General features: G+C 38.9%; 1 protein-coding gene across 1 annotated transcript in view; it reads left to right on the top strand.

Annotated features, from left to right (window-relative positions):
- Window positions 1–18,597, top strand: part of KIAA1328 (KIAA1328 ortholog) — a 194,638-nt gene that overhangs the window by 62,353 nt on the left and 113,688 nt on the right. The gene's annotated exons all lie outside the window — the stretch shown is intronic.

The raw sequence follows: 18,597 nt of genomic DNA, 5'->3' as shown, positions 1-18,597 counted from the left end.
CATTTTCTTTCAATAAAGGCTACAAGAAACAAAGAATAATTTTTAAAAACTTCTTCAACTAAAGTCAGTTTTTGGTCAGTCAAGACATTCTTTTATGGGTTTTGCTTTGTGTTTATGGTATTGCTGTTTGGGAATACATTTTCTTGACTCTTACTAGGGAAGAAAATAATATTGCTAGTTCTTGGCTCTTGTTGGGAAAGAAAAGATTATTGCTAGTTTTGTATTTGGGCTCAGACGCTTGAAAAAATGTGGATATATGAAGAACTGAGGAGAATTACCTACTTCAGATAGCCAAAAAAAAAATTGACATTAAAATGAGAACATTTAAATCTGTCAGACTGAAGCATGATTTGACGCATTTATGTTCTGGGTTACATGGTACATGTGAAAAACTGCAAGGACTGACATAACATTGACATCAGAAAAGCTGGGCAAACATATTGAGAAGAAAAAATCCTAAGCCCCCAAATATGAATACTTTCCCAGTGCAGCAATATACAGACTTACCAGTGTCAATGAATATTGTTCTGCTAGTATATTTCTTATTTCATGCTTCATTTTCTCTTCTCCCAGAGCTAAAAGTGTCATAAAGTGTTTTGCATTATAAGTACTAGGGATATTGTGTAGAGACAGTATTTGCCACGTTCTAAGAAATAGAAAGTGCATGGTGAAACCTAAGAAATTGAGTAGACATTTCTACCTCTACCATTTTCCAAAGGAAATGGGCAATAAGTAAACACGTGGGCTTGGGGAAAATACTGTCTGTTTGTCAATACCTTTATTATTTATTTATTTATTCATTTTTCTTTTTTCCCCATGAAGCACAACTCAGACATACACTTACTATAGATAGGTCTGTACACAGACCTTGCATATTTGTGTTGATAGCAGTTAATGATATTTAGGTTCAGCCTAGATATCAAGAGAAAAGAAGAAGCATAGTAAAGCAGTGGCTCAGCTTCTGTGAATTGGGTTTTAATTGTGCTTTTTGTGATGAAAAGCTAATGCTGTTTCCCAGAGATGAGTAGTTCTGTGTTCCAGTTGTAAACAGAGGAGATAGGACTGTAGTCAGGGAAGGCTTGTAACAAAATATGATACCAGAAATGTGGTTGTTGACTAAATACATTGAATTATTCTGGGGAGAGGAAAAAAAGCATGTATTTTTGTTACAGGTTGTACACTTAATTGTGACATATAGGAACACTATGGCTGAAGCTAGACATGTATTTTTAACAGGCCTGTTCCCGCTGTGGTTCTTGAAACAGGAAGTAAACATCTGTACCAGAGAGGATTAGATATTACCCCTGATAATTGCTATGATTCTCTTCTATAAAAGCCACTTAACTCCAACAACATACTACAGATTTTAAGATGTTTGTATAGTCTGCATACAAATAAGTTCTATTTTCAGTAGTATTCTACGTCTCTTTTTCTGCATTGATCAGCTGTAATACGTTCAGAATATGTTACTGAAGTATGCATCTTAAGAATGAACATTTTCCTGCTTCTTAAGAATGAACATTTAGGCTTCAACTTCTTACATTTTTTCCCAGGGTCTCTTTGATTTAGATATGGTGAGGAAGAGAAAAATGATAGTGCTAGAGACCAATGTGTTCAAAATTTCAGTGTCTGAAAATATTACCTCAAATTGGTAAGCTTATTTGAGCAGAATAAATGAAAACCAAAAATGCAGATTCCATCAATTGGTCTATGCTTTGTGTCTTGCTGAAGCAGGAACATTAATAGCTTTCCTCTTGATACTCTGTCTGCTTAGTTATGTCTGGAAGAAATGAGCCTATTCTGTTCATTTTAGTCACAAAGGAAACGTGAAGAAATTGGCCAGTGTTTTCTAGCCATTCCTATTGTTTATATTCTTGTTTTGAGTACATTAGAAAAAAGGTCATAATGTTTATTTGTGGATACCTAGCTTAGAGCTGGGGAAATTCTCTTCTCACAGGAGTTTCAGCATAGGAAGTGGTAATATTTGCAATAATGCTGAATTTGTTCTTGTGCCCCAAATTGGAAAATATATACTTCATAGAACACTGCTTAAGTGTGTCTGTATTCCGCTTTGCTGCCTCCATTTTACAACCTTGGAAACACAAAAGTGCATCTTATTCAGTGCAATGTAAATGGAAGTGACTCAGTGCAAAAACAAAACACAAGCATTTTTTTGTATTAGTTCCTGCATGGATGACTCTCTGGTGAGCTTCAAAGGTCTTGCATCTGAAAAAAGTGATCACATAAAGAAAGTATTCAGCGTAGAAGATCATGTAGAGATCAAGAGAATTGGAAACAAAGTCAGCAATGTAATATTTCTAAGGAAAGCCTTGTATAAGAGAGAAAATAGTTTCCAACTTATCTTCTATGTCTAATATTAGAGATTTTAGGAATAAAAGTCATGAAGGTGAGAGCTCAAGAAAAAACCAAAAGGAACAGTTAAGACCGTAAATATGTGATGATGAGGAGCAGGATATGAAGAAAAAGAGACGCTGGATTTTGTAGCACTGAGTTGAGGAGTAGGTCATGAGTTTCTGTGTGAGGTGCTGGGTAGAGAAGCATTACTGGATAGAGAAGCATTACATTGCCGATGAGATGAAGCTACTTCTGGCACTTTGGTTATGAAATCTGAGGGTGTGTAATTATACTGAGGGCAGTTCTGCTCTTCCATTTAATATTTCTCTTGTGGGTATGTGCACAGCCTTTTTGATTTGGTGCTGACTTCAGTAGAGTCTGCTTTGCTAAGTGAAATGCAGTATCATCATTCTACCTGTAAGAACCAAGCTTCACAAACAGATCTATTTCTAGCTCTCCTACTTGTGAACAAGGTGGCCCTTGCGTTCTTGGTAAGTATGCTGCTGGGTTGCATTGCCTATGGCTATGCAGACTGAAAAAATACTGAAGTCTGAACTTCAGCATTCATCTTTGAGAGTTGACTAGACTTCCTTATCTCTGTCCATCCATTTCAACAGCAGAACTTCCACTGAAAATAAAACTTAAACGTTCAAGCCTCATAATAAAACGTGCCATGTGGTTAACCTTTAATACAATGTAACATTTAAAAAACAGTTTGCATCTTTTTTTGGTAAATTATTACATAAATATTTAGATTAGGTATGAATAGGAATGTGGCATTATTTATGGATCCATATTTCTCTGGCATTTCAGATGCATGGTTGTTTTGCTCCTTAATAAATGCAGACATTAAAAAAACCAGACATATGCAAAGTGCTAATTTTAAAATTTTGCAGCTTAGGGGAGGAAAAATCTCCACAGGTTTTGTGCTTGTCGTCTCTTGTTGCACGATAGAGAAATGCAGTTGCATTAAGCCTCTGTATTTCTGATACTTGTCATGGAGTGACATGTCTCACCTGCTAGTGCAGATTGGTAGCAGAACAACCTGTCAGATCTGAAGATGTTTTGGTGCTGTCTGTTCCTTGTCACTTGAGAGGCAGATGTGTTATGGTACAGTTACTTCTTTAATTTTTGCCCTATCTTGCTTCAGTTCTTTCTCACCTTAATCCATAGAAGAAGAAGGCAAGAATATATGACATGTTTTATGGTGGAAACTGTGAAAAGAGGAGGAAAGCATAGGTTTCTTTTTGGTTTAGCTAGAAATCAGACTGTTAGGTAGGCTGACCTCAAAGCTACATTGCCAGTACAGGATACAACAATTCAGAAAACATCCTGAAATAGTAGCATTGCAATCTGTTGTGGAAACACTCTGAGATTAAATACACATGAATTATTTTACCTGTGCTGCACAAACTTCTGTGAAGTACCTGCTTTGTAGCTCACCTTCCCCTTTATGAAATGTGACCTTCTTTGTAGAGTGAACATACAAGGATGATGATAGCAAGTCCATTGATACCTGTAAGTTAATCAGATACTATAATTATAAAGCTTCCTAATTATTACCACAGGAGTAAGTTTCCATTTGAGTTGGAAAAGCTATGCATGTTTCCTTGATCTGTTGAAATTAAGGTGAGTTACTGAGTTGCTCTGCTGTAGTCTTTGTGTCTAAATTAATCCTGCACTTCAAAAGTTAAAACCTTTGTGGGCTGTCATTCCCCCATGGTCTCCAAAATGTTTATCAATGAGAACACCTCACTGAATGTTCATGCTTTTGTGCCTTGGGCTTGGCAGAAGTATCACTTGAGACCAGTAGGATTTTGTATTCTGGTTCACTGGAGTGTTCACTGAACAGTATTCTGTCTTGTGTTTTGAACTTCTGTGAGGAAAGTAGCTTTCTAGAATTATTTATTCTTCTTTATGATCCTCTTTTTGAAAACCAGTCTTTCGAGCCTGGGTCCCCATGCAGTGTGTTCACATATTCCTTTCCTACTTGTTGGCAAGAAACAAGCATATTCCTTGCCTTCTTTGGTCTGCAGTTAATTTGACCTGTTGGTCTGGAAAATACCCCTGATTTCTCTGATTCCTATAGGCATCTATTGTATAAAATCTTATAGTGTTCAGTGTTTTTCTCATTCCCTTATAGTGTCCTTGTTTTGATGGCTCAGTTGTTTTAATCACTGGAATGTATTTTACAAGAAGGCTTTTGACTAAGCTCTTCTAAGCAGAGGACTTGGGATGGTTGATTGATGAGAAATTCAACATGCCTTGGGAATGTGTGCTTGCAACCCAGAAGGCCAAATGTATCCTGGGCTACATCAAGAGAAGCTTTAGCAGTGGACTGAGGGAGGCGATTCTGCCCCTCTACTCTGGTGAGAGCTCACCTGGAGCACTATGTACAGCTCTGGGCCCCCCAGCGTAAGAAGAACATGGAACAGTTGGAGTGAGTCCAGATAAAGGCCAGGAAGATGATCATGGTGTTGGAGCACCTTTCCTGTGAAGACAGGCTGAGACAGGGATTCAGCCTGGATAATAGAAGGCTTCAGGGAAACCTTATTACAACCTTCTGGTACTTAAAGGAAAGCCTGGAAAAGGACTTTCTACAATGACATGTAGTAATAGGACAAGGGGTAACCATTTCAAACTGAAAGAGGATAGATTTGATTAGATATAAGGGAGAAATGTTTTACCATGACGTTGGCCAGAGAGGTTGTGGATGCCCCTTTCCTGGAGAGTTCAAGGCCAGGCTGGATGAAGCTTTGAGCAGCCTGGTCTAGTAGAATATGTCCCTGCATATGGCAGAAAAGTCAGAACTAGATGATCTTTCTGGTCCCTTCCAATAGAAGCCATTCTGTGGTTCATCTGTGATGAGCCCTGAAGTACTCGCAGGTCCACTGGATCATAGATTTTTCTGGTTTTCTTTTTATGGAAATGGCTGTCAGCATGGAGGCATCTGACTGTAATTCTGACTGTATTGGAATAAGTGAAGAATTTGCGAAAGAACTGTTTGCTTATTCAAATATTAATCCTGTGAGAGGAGGATATCTGTAAGTATCATTTTCTTGCCAGTAGCTGTCTTTATGCAAACTCTTTTCAGCTATTTTTGATTCTTCTGATGAGCACTTCTAAGCTTAGATTTTGGAATTCCTGTCTTCTGGAACAGTGGCCCTCCAGCACTGATATCTTCAAGGCTAACACCACCATTTCTCTAAAATGAATGGAGAACTACGATGGGGAAAAGAAAAAGACATACCGATGTAGCAGATGGTCTCTCTTCCTCACCAATACAGAAGACTTCCTTTGTTTTTACATATCACAGTATGTTAGAGGTTAGAAGGGACCTCAAGAGATCATTGGGTCCAACCCCCCTGCCAAAGCAGGATCACTTATGGTGGTCTGCACAGGAATGCATCCAGGTGTATTTTGAATGTCTCCAGAGAAGGGGACTCTACAACCTCCTTGGGGAGCCTGTTCCAGGGCTCCATCACCATCACTGTAAAGAAGTTTCTCATGTGGAGGTGAAATCTTCCATGTTCAAGTTTCCTTATTACTGTGCACCACCAAAAGGAGCTTGGCCCCCTCCACTTGACACCCACCCCGCAGATATTTATAGACATTGATCAGATCCCCTCTCAGTCTTCTCTTCTCCAGACTAAATAGCCCTAGGGATCTCAGTCTTTCTTCATAGGGGAGGTGCTCAAGTCCCCTAATCATCCTTGCGGCTCTCTGTTTGATTCTTTCCAGCAGTTCTCTGTCTCTCTTGAACTGGGGAGCCCAAAACTGGACACAGTGTTCCAGGTGTGGTCTCACCAGGGCAGAGTATAGAGGCAGAAGAACCTTGCTAGACCTGCTGGACATACCTTCCTTGATACATCCCAGGATCCCATTGGCTCTCTTGGCTACAAAGGCACATTGTTGTTCCATGGAGAACTTGTTGTCCACCAGCACTCCAAGGTCTTTTTCTGTGAGACTGCTTTTCAGCAGGACAGCCCCTAACCTGTCCTGGTGCCTGTAGTTATTCCTCCCCAGATGTAGGACCTTGCACTTGTCGTTATTAAACTTCATGAGGTTTGCCTGCACGCAGCTCTCCAGCCTGTCCAGGTCACGTTGGATGGCTGCACAGCCTGATGGTGTGTCAGCCAACCCCCCCAGTTTTGTATCATCAGTGAACTTGCTGAGGGTAACATGCCTGTAAGACCTCCAGAATGCCAATTATTCTTTGATAGAATCATTCTGGGTCATTTGGTTTCTTTTTTTTTCTATTCAATAAATATTAACTGTTTGATTTGGAAGCCTTTGTGTTGGCATAAGGTAGCTTCTGAAATTTGAGCGTGATGGAAAAAGAATTTTGTTAACATGCTTTCTAACAATTATGAGTGGTAACAATTCTCTCTTTGGAGAGAATACTGTCACTGTATGTAGCAAGTTTTAATATATTAAACTTACTAATTTCAGTGCAATGGGTATGTAAAATGTCTGTACCATGTCAAATGACAGTTTGGTGTTTATGACAATGGTCACAAGTATGTGGCAAAATATAAGGACAAGATAAGCAAGTAGTAATACTTGCCTCCAAAAGTCTTCTATGTCTAGGAAGCTGTAATTAATAAATAAACTCGAAACGTTTCTCTGTTTGGAAGGATTTGTAGCCAGGAGGGGGTTGGTCTCTTCTCCCAGGCAACCAGCACCAGAACAAGAGGACACAGTCTCAAGCTGCGCCAGGGGAGGTTTAGGCTGGAGGTGAGGAGAAAGTTCTTCACAGAGAGAGTGGTTGGCCATTGGAATGGGCTGCCCAGGGAGGTGGTGGAGTCACCATCCCTGGAGGTGTTCAAGAGGGGATTGGACGTGGCACTTGGTGCCATGGTTTAGATAGGCATGAGGTGTAGGGTGACAGGTTGGACTCGATGATCTTTGAGGTCTCTTCCAGCCTTCTTGATTCTATGATTCTATGACTTTTTTTGTTATTAATTTGCTTAGCTGAGTCCATGTAAACTTTAAGTGGTTATGGCCTTGTGTGGAGAGCAGTGCTTAGGAGAACTCTGAAAAATCGCCTCTGCTTCTTTGTCTGAAATGTGGTAGGTAGGAATACAGGGAAGCCTGTAAACACCAGAATCTGTTCAGCTGTTGAACAGATGCTTATTCTCTGTCCTGAAAAGCTTCCAATAGAAATTTTATCTATTTTTGAGTCTTGTATGTATCTGGCTCTCCTATTTGTGCAGGTCTGCTGAAAATGTAAAAATGTTTATTTCCCCTTACCTGATTTCTTCCCTTTCGTATAATAGGTACGATGTTCTGGTTAGCCTTGGTGTGTCTGTGGACACAAATGTACATCATCTCGGAAAGTGCTGTACTTTTGGTACCATACAGCTTCCTTTTCTTTTTTTAATGACCCAGATCTGAAGAATTTTAAAATGCCTGTTGATTTGAGGAGATCTGGTTTACTTTACCTACTCCTAAATTTAAAATTATCAGGAGGAAAGAACATCACTATTCATTAAGGAAAAGGTAGAAGTTTCTTCTGTTACAATATGTGAATGTGTCACTGTTTTGTCTGTGTGTGAGAGACCAAAGTCAAGAAACAAAATCCAGAGTTTTGCCAAATCTCTTAGTTTTAAGCAGCACTCTTTACTTAGCCATGTTTTCCATTTTGGACTGTGAGACTTATTTTTCAGTACTGTTAATACAGAAAGGGCCTACCACTAGGAAGAGCAGTAGAACACCCTGTCCCAGTCTAGTCAAGACCTTAGCGCTGTAAATGATGTAGAAATGGGCGTGTATCAATGGGGGATATAATGGGTTTCAGTGAAAGTGGGAGATGAGAGGTGTAAATATTGTATATTAAGTAGTCCTACAACAGTGAACCTCATAATGAGACTGTTATTAAATCTTTTCTTCAGTGGCTTCAGTTCAGTGAAACCGGTGCATTTCAGTTTGTCATGTTTAAGGCCAGTTTTTGTACGAAAGGACCAGCTTTCTGAGTCCTTTGAAGTTGTTCTGAAATACTTAGCTAACTAGAGGTGCATGCAGCATGTGATGAAGAACTTTGCAGCAGTCTGACATGGAATACTTTCCTTTTTTGGGCTTGGGGACACCTCCTTTAAAATTAGCAACAGTGTGCTTGTGTGGAATTTGATTTGATCTGAGCTGCCTTTTAGGAAAAGGAGCACTGCATTTCTGTCATCAACAACATGCAAACAGATTGTGTGTTATCAGGGTTAGAAAGACTGTCAAAATAGCAATAGTTTTAAAAGAAAAAAAAAAGAATTATCTAGAATGATCTGTGGCTTTTACATTCTGTGCTGTTTTAGCTATAATAACACTGAAGTCAGTTCCATAAGAAGGGCAATATTTCTTGGCTTACTGGTATTTATTTTTTTCTGTTTTGCTTGAGCAACATTTACAGATTTTTATCTTGCCACTTTCATCATTTGCCAATAGATTAAAATCTATGTGCTCCTGTCTGAGTATGTTCTAGTTTAAAATGGAGGGAGAAGGAAGCTGAAATGCCCAAACCTGATGCTGACTGTGCAAGATACAGAGAAGCAACAATGTGAGAAAGCAGCAAACAAAAGAATTCCCTGTACCAGCCAGGTTCCCTTTCTGGTAGGATCTGAACAAGGAATCTCTCATGGTGGGAGCTTGGCTGAAGGAGAGTCTGTTTTCTCTGTCATAACTGTTCCCTTTTGGGGGCTGTAAGGAAAAGAATCAGTGAGAGGCATGAAGTATACAAAATTAAGAGTGATGATTGATTATTTCCTGTGAAGAAGCAACAAGACAGAAATCATCATGTATTCTTGGGTGATCCTCATTCAGATAGTAACTGAGACTAAAGCTGATTAGCTTTGTTATAAAACGAGTTGATGTTTTATGATCTTACATTCTCATTCCTTGCAAAGCAGACACCTTTTTGATTTACTAGAGCCATGAGGATGATTAGGGAACTTGAATATCTCCCCTATGAAGAGAGACTGAGATCCCTGGGGCTGTTTAGTCTTGAGAAGAGAAGACTGAGAGGGGATCTGATCAATGTCTATCAATATCTGAGGGGTGGGTGTCAGGAGGAGGGGGCTAAGCTCTTTTTGGTGGTACACAGTGATAGGACAAGGAACAATGGGTTCAAACTATAACATAGAAGATTTCACCTCAACATGAGGAGAAACTTCTTTACAGTGATGGTGACAGAGCACTGAAACAGGGCTCCCCAGGGGGGTTGTGGAGTCTCCTTCTCTGGAGACTTTCAAAACCCACCTGGATGCATTCCTGTGCAGACTACCCTAAGTGATCCTGCTTTGGCAGGGGGGTTGGACCTGATGATCTCTTGAGGTCCCTTCCAATCTCTGATATACTGTGTGATACTGTGATAGTATGCATATTCTTTAATTGAGATGGAGGTGCTGTAGCTCTGCTCTCACTAAGTTCAGCTTTTACATTCCATTTCTTTTTTGCCTCTTCATCCTCTTTCCTCCATGCATCTGACTCTGAGCTCACATTTGTCCTGTTAAATAACTCTTACTGTGTCTAAACATAACAGGCTGAGCATCCTGTCTCAGATACCTCAGTTCCCTTATAGACTAAAAGCACCTTATCTCTCCTTCAGCTTCTGCCGGGATCTTGTTGTCAAACTAGGGTAAAGAACATGCCTGTTTTAATATTGAGTAGTACTGATATGACAGATGGCTTTGTGTAAACAGTAACAGTGGCAACTGTAAAAGATTTTTTTTGATTCTGACAGAGGCCTGCAACTAAAACAGCAAGTATTTGCAGTGATGGGTATTTTATGTAAAGCTGTGGCTGCCAGTGGGGATGGAGGGGAGCGTAGTTTGAGGAAGAACGGTAGCAGGAGGATTGCATGGCGGATTTTCATGTTTCAAAGTAATGTGTTAGATCCCTCTCCGTAACAAAATTAACCTCAAAATTTGACAAATACTCTTTGCAAGTTAGGAGGAGTGCGGTAATATCCAGCAAGGTCACTAGGTGGAGCGGCAGGTCCATTTTTTGTTGTCGCAGGAGCTGACCAGTGCTCTTGTAGGATTTGCAGATGCACATATGGTAGAATATTATCATTTTATGGTGACAATTATGAGCAATTTGATAGAAAATAAAAGCTAAATTATGCAGTGTTCCTTTTATTTGTTTAATCTTGCACTCTAAATATGTAAGAGAAAAAAATGGCACACTCTTTGTGTGGATGGTGATAGATACAATACCTTATTTTGGCTTCATGTTCTCACACAGCATAAGTTGAGATTATTTTCTGTAGCACTTGATGAAATGTGTGGTGTTCTCAGATGCTGGGACTGTTTTGCACATAAATGTTATATGGCTGAATCTGCAGGCTCCATTTTTTCCTTAAAAAATAATCATACATTTTCTGGCTAATAGACAAGTACATAAGTAACAAGTTCCTTAGCAGTTCCCAGTGGAAGAGACTGGGTAGCTGTGCTGTCTAAGCAAATGACAAAGGAAATCTTTAAGTCCTGAAAATCACTATAGATATTGGCAGAGCTTACCTGAAAGAAGGGGATACGTTCTGAACAAACTCTTTCTTGCCAGTGAGGAAAATGTCCTGCCATCACAGCTCTTAAGCCAAAAGTAAAAATTTCTATAGCCTATGCTTGTTACAATGATCTGTTTTGTTTCTATTTTATGTATTCAGGTTCTTTGTGTTTCTGTCATCAGATTCCTTATGTTCATTATTGTAAAAATTCATGGTTTCAGCAGTGTGTGTAGTGGCATAATTTGACTTTTATTTATTGAATTTTCTTCCTTTTTACCAGAAGAAACTTATTAGAATATCCAGACTGCAGAATAAATTCCTTTATTTCCCATTTCCTTTGCTTGTGAGCATCCTTTTGTTTGTATTAGTGAAGATAAGGCCAGATATGTGTTTTCCACTTCCCACAGAAAGTGCAAGCTCTGAGATTGTATTTGCATTTATTGATCCAGGTACATTTGCTGGCATATGTCGTGTGATATTTTAGTCCTTATCCACCTTTGAACTGGAGAACATGGCAGATAAGCTGTCCAGTTTGACTGGCATACCCTGTGGAAAGGATCAAATCCTGTACCCTAACCGGCTTCTGCATTCTGGAAGTATGATAGAGATTTCTCTCATTTGCTGTGTTGGGAATTATATTTAGGTTTAGGTTTAAGTGCTGGCTGTCTTTTTTTCTGGCCAATTTTAGTTGCACTCTATTTACATTGTGCATCTCAATATTTTTTAATACATTTAAAGTGAACTTGGGAATGTCATCATTTGGGTGGATCAGAGCATATTGGTAGGTATAAAACTCAGGCTCTCTATAAAATAAATTTTAAAAAGAATGAAAGTACTAGGAATGGATCATACCATGAATTTAACCAAGGGAAGAAATCTCGTATCTTTTATTTCTTTTTTTTTTTAGGATCAGTTTTAAGAGTTGCCCTACCCGTGGTATGGGTGGAGATGGAAGTATTTTTTTGAAAACAACTCATCCGGCTTTTAGGAAGCTGCTTTTGTTACTTCTGTTCCCACTTGACATCATGAAATTCAGAGACTAGATTTTAATTTGATGTTTTACATATTCTCCCTGAAAGCTCCAAAGGACTGCCCTGACTTTGTCTTCTTAACTCTGTAGTTTTTCTTTAGGTGTGTAACCATAACTTAACTGATTTGTATGCGTCATAAGCAGTCTTGGCTCACTTCAAAGTGTAATCAAGTCATGAACTAATTACAATACCATATTCCCAAAGAATGTGAATTTAATTTCGCTTCAAACAGAATGGGAATGTATTAAGCAATTCCTTTATATGAGAGCTGTGGCATTCAAAAACATAATACTGATGCTTCAAACAGAAGTGAAGTTCTTAACTTTCGTGGACCTTGTGACCTTTTTCCCAATGCATATTTCCTTTTTATTCTTGTATCTTGAGTTAATTTACTGACTGGATAACTAGTGTAAATTAAAATGTAACTGTTTGGCTTCAGATGGGAGATCACTCTGTCTTATTGTATGTGACTTGTTTTGAGAAATGTGCTTCCTGGGGTTTTTGAATCGGAAGGAGGTTGTGTTTTGAATTGAAGGCTCAACAGGTTCAGACTGATACTAGATGATTGCTTTACTACGTTGAAAAGGGGATCTGCAGAAAGTTCCATACAGGTGCCAAGGAGTCCACATAAATTTGGTTATATAAGAACAAACAAAGTGAAATTGTTCATAAACATTTTATTACCTTCAGTCTTTGCAGCATCTTCAGAGTTTAGATAATTTTAGATAAATAGAAATTACAAGTCTTTCACAAAACAATGATTCACATAAGTTCAACCTACTTACCTTAATTTTTATTTCTCTTTAGTTTTTCTTGATAGGCTTGACTTTGATCTGTGCCTGAATAGTTTGATTTCTGAAATGCAGTCCTATTGTTGCTTCTGTGAGATGGCATTGTCAAAGTGCAGAACTGTACACAGAAATTGTATTTTAAAATTTAATGTGGGTCAGCTTCCAATGAAGTACATAATTGTTTAATGCTAAAGGAAAGAGCTTAGAATATCTCAGTTTATATTTTAAAGTGTTCCTTTTAGATGTTAATTCATTAATACCAGGAGTTTATTTTTATTCATATGACTTTTCATATGTAAGTAGTTGAAGCTGCATTATTTTAATCCTTTCTTTGGTTATGAAGAAGAGAGCCTGCAGGTGGAAATCAGAATGACATACATATTGCTTCTTTCCCAAAAGGCATGGTATCTTTCTCCTATTGATATGCAAAATATTAAGGTAGAAAATAAACCTCGTTGCTTTTTGTGTCAAAAATACTGAAAAATAGATGCTTGAGTGATGGACTGAAAGATGTTGGCCCACTTCAGACTGAGCACACTTACAGTGGAATTCACCACAAAACTGTTGTGGGCCATTTGGGCTCAGCAGATTCTGCAAATTCTGGTCCCTTGTATTAGGAGCATTTAAATCTAGCTTGAGCCTTTTTTTGTAGATACAGGGATAGTATTATATATTACTCTAGCTATGTTAGGTCTTAGCGTTTGCTTGGATTTGTGAAATGCTTTCTTCTTCTTCTTGCAGCAACATTATAAGGCATTTTTGCACTACTGAGTAACAGTTCATTGGAATGCCATAGTAGTAGAAGATGTGTTTATTAAAACACATGTGGGCTTGCTTTGATACTGTTGAAGTTGTTAGACACAGTCCAACCATGTTCTGGAACTGGTGTATTGTTGGTGGTACAGCCAAACTGATGAAAAAAAAGTCATGGTTATATAGAGGTAAGGTAAATTAGAACTGCATGATGCTGTGCTGTTGTGGCTGTGTGTTGCTCTTTGAAGAGGTCTGAGCTGATTACAGGACAGGCTGACCAGCTCAAGTCTGTCTGCAACTTACCTGAGTAGATTTTCCTTTTCTTTGGAGACTAAAGACCTCTCTTTCAACGCTCATCCTAGCTTCATCTATGTAGTCTCAGTGGTAGTTCCTCAATGCCTCCATCTCAGTCTAGTGTTTTCACAGTCTTTGTCTTGACATGACTACCTGAGGCAGCAATGGGAGTTCAGTCTTTGCTGAAACTGGTAATAAGGCAATAACAAATCAGCTTTCTAGATGCGTGTCCTTAAGCAAGAGATTAAAAAACATGTGAGTTTTTTTTTTCTTTTCTTTTTGGCTAGTAGATTATGATTACAGGTATTGAAAAGCTTTTTTCGTCACATTCTGAAATCATATCCCTGAAAGTTTCTGGTGTCTCTACCACAAACTGTGTAAGTTATTGTTGTATTAGTTAAATTTAAATCTCACTTATGTTAATTTAACTTTTTCCTTCCTTTATTTGCTTTACCTTTGGATATATTTGCAATGACACTGACTCTTGATATAGTCTTCCATTAGATCTAAGTCCTGATGGGACTAGACCATCTTGTTGCTGGAGTTGGGTGATTAGCTCTTATGTTCTCCTCTACATCAGGGTATGCAGTATTGAATGAAAGGACATTCCACGTGAGAGTCACAGTCGGGGTCTACAGGAATCAGTTGTCTCTGGCCATCTTGTTTGATACTTGGGAAGTCTATTAAGGCTTGTGTGAATGATTATATCAAGACAAATATGCACTCTAAGCTAATTAGGTGCAAGATGAATCTGATCTGTTAGTGCTGTGCTTGACCTGGGTTAGTTCACCCTATTGAAGATGGCCTGCACAGTGTGGGACTCTGGGCTGTGCCTTTGTGCACAGATGTGCCCAAAGACTCCCTTTGACACTGTTTTCAAAGTGTAAAAATGGAACAGTGGAGCTTATGTCTGTCCCAAAAATGCTTGTGACAAGCCATTGAGGAAGAAATCACTAGGTGAGTTGTTCTCACAAACACTTTGAAAATGCACAAGGGCCTGTGCTATTAGTTTGAATGCCAATGTAATTAGCAGTGTTCTCTTCCCTTGCTAATGGCTTCTAGAAAACTTTTATCCAGCCCTAGGTTCCTGTGAGTGGAGGCTGTGTTATAGTATTGTTGTTTGGTTGTTGTTTTGTTTTTTTTTTCTTTAAAATAAAGGGACGTAAAATTAGGCATTTCTTCTTGAATGACACAGGCTAAAATTCCCTAGTTTCTTTAAAGAAGATCATCTGGGTTTTTTGAGTCTTCAAGAAATGATTTAGGAAAAGCAGAATGTCAGCACGTAGGCCTCAAGGAGTAGCTTGGTGTTGGCTTCATTTGAAAATCTTGACTGTAGATGGAGAGACCAGTGGGTGTTTGAACTGCTGTAGCGTGAACATTACTCACAGAAATATGTGGAGGTTGATGTGTAGAATTCAAAAGCTCTTTAGTAAGTTGCTGAATGCTCTAAACCCCAACAGTTCAAATATTAAGCTGGGTTTCACTTGAAGAAGCAGTGGAAACTGCTGGCAACAGTCTCTAGCATTGGTACTTTTTCTGCCACTCTTATTTCCTCACCCCTTCTCCCACCCAAAGTTTCTGGAGAAGCAAGGAACCTGTAGCTCTTCATCCTGCTTCAGCTTGTGAGAGGGCTGTAAGTATTTCACCAAGTAGTTAGCTAGGAGTAGTTGATACAGTCATACAGCAGACTTAAAAGCCTGAGCCTTAAGAATGGATATGAAGAAAGAGTAGGGTTGAAACTTAGCAAGGGGGTTGGACCCCACCATTCATGTTGCTGCTGTTGAAAGGCATGTCCCTGTCTTCCAGATGCCTGTTCCCTCAGTTCACTTTGTACCAGCTTTCATGTTTGACTGTCCCTTTGTCTTGCTCAGTCAGTTTGCTGAGCCCTTGAAATGAGCGAGGGTTTTGGGAGAGATGCATGAGATGGCACAGATGGAGGGAATGAGACTGAAGGGGTGAGTGGTAGGTGTCTTTGCTAGCATTTGAGCGTTAGGTTGGCTGTGCCTTTGCATGAAGCTTTCCCCTTAAGAAAAAGCTCTTTGTTACCTGCCTTTCCCTGTTACATTCCTTTCCCTGGACATCTGTTCCTGGCCTCTGTGAACATGCCACCACTGTATGCTAGCCATCCCTCTTCTCACACCCAACTCCATTTCCACTGACGTTATGATCTTTTAAGAGCCATAAAGTAACTCTTAATTCTGTGACTTACATTCAGTGACAAAATTAATTTATTCTATAATATGTAGTACTTGTAGTATGATGTGTAAATGTTGCTGTTGAAATATTAACCTTTGCATTTCAAATCTTGATTTTTTTTTTTTACTGTTTCCCTCCCCCAATGTGCAACCTTAATACTTTGCTAATATACTGCATAAAATATATTACTGAGATACATTCAAATGTGTATTTATTAGATATAAAACTACCATTCAGTGAAATGCCAAGTACCACTTCTCTCAGGTAACTAACCAATATTTGTACTCCTGAACACATGAAGAAATCTCCAGTGTGAGCATTTCTGTGGAATGCAAATCTGCAGGGTTTCTTGTTTTACAGTTTTTTTCACCTTTATAACATTTTTTAAAGCAGAGTATGAAAATACTTATAATTACCTATTTATCTACAGATTGTATTGCCATAGCACATGCTTGCTTGTTATATTCGAATACTTAAATATTTTTGTGGCAGTGTTGTATATTGCCTGGCTATTTTGTAGTGGGAGGGATGACACTTCTGAGTGTCATCTTGCTCCTTTTAGCAAAAATTCAATAGAGTGAAAGAGTAAGATCTCATATTAAGGTAGCTTTTTTTCTTAAGAACATATTCTGCAGTAAGTGTATAAGTACATTATGGAGAATTATCATGCTTAGACTTATTCTGCATGTGTTTTAAACAAAATGAGCCTTTTTTTTTCCCTGTCTAAAGCTTCATGTTTACTTACTTACTAAGCAAGGCAGGGCTTTGGAATCTTTGACTGTGGTGACTGTAACAATATGTGGCTAAATGTAGAGTGATTGTGTGAGTCATCAAGGTTTTAATCTTCCAGTACAGGAGGTTTTTAAGAGTTAAAATGCTGACCTAATCATAGAAGAATTTCAGGGCTGTCTTGGCTGTCCTTCAAGCTCATGTTATAAGTATTGCCCTTTCCACTCATGATCACGTAGCTGACCCTTGGACAATCAGGATTTGGTTGCATACTTTCCTAATGTTAATTTTGCATGTCATGTTTTAAGCTGTATTTTAAATAAGTTTGGCAGCTGCAAGCAAGAGATGGTGGCATTATGTGCATCATGAGGGCTTTGCAGTCTGTGAAACACAATTTGGGAATCTCTTTTATGGTACACTTGAACCATAAGCGTGCTGAGCTTGGGAATGAGAGCAATCTTGCCTAGCTTTCCAACAGAACTGATATTAACACTGTGGTAACAGTGAGGGTAACTCTATGGCCATCAGTTGTGTGCCCCAAGGCCACTTAGGGTACTCATTCTTTGTGGCATCAGTGTGCTAGCTGGAGGGAGAAGAGGGTGAAATCTCTTTTTGTGGGGAAGGGGTTGCTGGAAGCAAAGTAAATTAAAAGGGCTTTAAAAAATTGATAAAGACAGGACTGTCTGTTTTTATATTCTGCCACATAACATGGGTTTAAATGAATTTCCCTGTAATTTGTCTTCAAATACCGACATTTAACTCTTAGGCTGTATAAATGAACTGGCTTTTTCTACAGTAAAATTCATGCCCTGCGTCCAGGCTAATATGTTCACCTACTATAAACATTACTGCCTATGGTTACAACCGGAATAAAAAATTCCTTTTATATACATCATAGCTGGCAGAGACTCCTGAGACCACCACAAATCACTTCAGTCTTTTGGTGCTCTCTGACGAAATGAACTGAAATGTAAAACAGCTCAAGCTTCAGGCAGGCTGGCTCTGCAAAGCAATTAGCTTGTTTAGACCATTATTTTTACCCTTCTATATTTTCAGGTGCTGAGCAAAGGTGTTCTAGGAGCTCTCCTGATTGATTTAAACATTGGGGTTTAATAGCCTCCCATTCCTTCCTAAAATGTTTTGCTTACTCTTTGTGTAGCCTTTTATTTAAAGGAAAGAAAAACAAACAAACAAAACCCTGGCAAACCCCCCCACCCCTCCACCCTCCTCTTCCCCCAAAAGAAGGGAATAAAACCCCTTCAGGGTCATAACAGCGAATAACAAAGCAGTGAGTTATTTATGCAGCCATGATTGGCAAAAATGATTGCAACATGAATTTGCCCAGAAGCAATGATTAGATCATAAAAATGTTAAGGAAATCTGCAACTCAACACCATTTTATAGATTGAAGAAGTTTTTGTTCCCTACCTTAATTGCGATGACTTGTTATTAAAGTATTTATTCAGAGTAATCTCTTTGGACAGCGAGCCCTTATCCCATCTGCATGCATAATTAAAAGTGTGGGGGGAGAAGGGGGAGCATAAATGGTTTACCATGCTACATGAGCAAGGGAGGGAATTACACAATGACAGGTGAAGAGCAGATTTATCTCCTGTTGGAATTTCAATGCTGTAAGCAAGGCAGGACACTGTTGCTTGCTAATATCCTTGCAAACACCACAGTTGCAGCTTCCCTGGATTGCGATCCAAAAATCATTGCTCGTCTCTAAAAGGCCTGTAGCACTGCATCTGTGGTTGTGGGTTTTGGAGCTGCTAGTACTCAAGCAAAGAGATTGGATTTGGGTATGTGGGCTTATGAATCCATGTCTGTGCTTAAAAATGGACTATTTGCTTTCTTGGCTGGCTATTTATTTATTTATAAATAAACATTGGTAATGTTTGGCTTTGCTGAATACAAATCAAAGGGTTACAATTGTTCCAACTGAAACAATGTC

The sequence above is a fragment of the Indicator indicator genome, chromosome Z (assembly GCF_027791375.1).
Source record: "Indicator indicator isolate 239-I01 chromosome Z, UM_Iind_1.1, whole genome shotgun sequence".
Classification (NCBI taxonomy): Eukaryota; Metazoa; Chordata; class Aves; order Piciformes; family Indicatoridae; genus Indicator; species Indicator indicator.
This window is presented reverse-complemented; position numbering and strand designations above follow the sequence as displayed.